The sequence below is a fragment of the Grammomys surdaster genome, unplaced genomic scaffold (genome assembly GCF_004785775.1).
Source record: "Grammomys surdaster isolate TR1022 unplaced genomic scaffold, NIH_TR_1.0 99, whole genome shotgun sequence".
In the NCBI taxonomy this organism is placed as follows: Eukaryota; Metazoa; Chordata; class Mammalia; order Rodentia; family Muridae; genus Grammomys; species Grammomys surdaster.
The window spans coordinates 13,724,964-13,727,354 of record NW_021604578.1 but is presented as its reverse complement, the minus strand read 5'-3'; positions in this window follow the sequence as shown (position 1 = coordinate 13,727,354).

The window sequence follows — 2,391 nt, the reverse complement described above, 5'->3', positions numbered from 1 at the left end:
TATAACCCTTTATTTATTCAACAAATACTTTTATTTGCATCTTCTAAAAATCTAAACATTTAAAACCCATTTTGGGGAGACACTGATGCTGAACTCACAATCCTCCTGCTTCAGCTTCTCAAATGCTATGGTTATACCACCATGTCTGATAGGATCTAAGCATACTAATTCTATATTTTTTTGGTCAGTTTTTCTTTAAACAATTTTTGGGAAGATTGTTCAAGACCTTTCTGGTTAAAAAAAAAAGTCAATATATTTACATTTATTTGTACACGAGGTCACTTTATCTCATTAATATCTTTTTCTCCAATAATTATGAGTTCTTATGAGAGTAACATTTGTCTTCACTTTTTCTTTGCCTGTTCCCTTCTTTTCCAAACATGTTCTTTAGAAAGTCAATACTATTGATGAGACCATCTTTCGAAGGGCTATCACTCAGTCTCTTGTTGCCTTCAGACTTCGTCCTTGTCTGCTCTGTATTCTACCTCACTTCACACCTTCCTTACAACTTAAGTTTTGCACTGTCATTGTAAATACACATTGTTCCACAATGAGTGCTTTTCATGCAAATGTGTCCTTTTTCTCTTAGATACCTTTGAGACTTTGCACAATCGACCCCTCAGACACCACTCTGCCTTTCCTCTCTGAGATAATACATGGACAGCATGTGTCCTGTTTCTTTGGCATCCCCTCTCCATGTCTGCTCACTTTACCTCAGCCCACCCCTTATTTGAGGACATGCGCCAGCGCACAGAATTCATTCCTGGCCATTTTTCTCCTCTATATAATTATCCTGCCTGGATACACATTCATCCCCAAGGCTTTATTAACAATTTCTGACTTCTAGCTTTTACATTTTTTTCTCTGAATTGAATACGAGTCAGTATAATATCTCTAATGGTTAAATTCTATCAAAGGTAAGAAAGAAAAAAAGAAAAAACTTTCAGATTAAGAAATTAGAATTCATTGCTTTCATTTCTTTTCTTATTTTCTGTCTTTCTTTTTGTTTTTATTCCTTCTTTGGTGGTTCTGAGAACTGAATCCACAAGGACATTATACATGCTTCTGACAGTCAGTTGTATCCCTAATCCTTCTTCCCTTTTTAGTTTAAGACATGGACTCAATGAGATGCTCGGATTGTCCATGAATTCTCTTGTAGTTTAGGATGGCTTTCTTGAACTTGTAATTTCCTGCCTCGGCTTCCTACATGGCTGGGATCACAAAGTCTGAGCTACCAGGCCCAACTCTGAATCATCTTCCACACTTTTTTCCTGTCTTATTGTAAGCAATTTGGAAGTCTATTCCTTTAGAAATGGGCTGTATCTACTCATGACAAATTTGAGCAAAATTTTTGGATGACAAGACCTGAGGGGTATGTGTGCATGTCTATCTGTCTGTTGTTCTCTCTCTGTGAATATTAGCACATATTCATCCATACAGATTCTCTGTTAAGAATACAAAAACCTTCTGAAGCTTAGAAAAAGAAACCAGAAGACTAAAAGGTAAGAATACAGACTCAAAACAAGAAAGTCATGTGAGAACACACTGAAGAGTGTAATGATGTCAACCTGTTCAGGTATGGGTAACCAAGCACTTTTATAAATAGTCAGCCTATGTATAATCTGGAAAGAAATTCTGAAGCATCATTAATATGTACATTCTGGCTGGGGGTGAACCCACTCTCTGATAAGAAGCAGTGTTGGCTTTGCATGTGCAAGACCCTAGGTTCTATCCTCAGTATTTCAAAATAAAAATAAATGTTTTAAATCTACCTATAACTCAGCAACTTCATTTCTTCCTATATCTTTTTAAAGTATTATATATATTCTCAGATGAAGTAAAAGAAGGCAAACATCTTAACATTTTCACTGAAGTAGTATATTTCACTGAAGTAGTATATAATAGTATACTATTAAGCATTAGAAAAAAAAAGAAATAATCTAAATATCTGAAATGGGGAAACAGTTTCAATAACTATATCTATTGCTCTAGAATAATATGCAGAATTACAACATAGAGGTAGATGGACATTACTGCTGATGCCTCTTTGAATTCAGTATTGAGAAAGCAAAACGGACAATCTGCAGATTGATAGGCAACATTTTCATAAAAATTGTACTCACACATAGACACCAAATCATTATATGATTTCTCAGGAAGGTCTGTGTATAGAGTTGCCTATTGGAAGATGTACAAGACTTTGTAATAAACTTATAAAAAGAGAAGATTGAGGCTAAGATAGGAAGGACTTATTCTTCATGTACAATAATTGTGTGGGCTATGAGAAAGGGGTAGAGGGGGCAGGGAGGAAGGGAGGGAGAGAGAGAACGAGAGAGGGAGAGAGAGAGAGAGAGAGAGAGAGAGAGAGAGAGAGAGAGAGAGAGAGAGAGA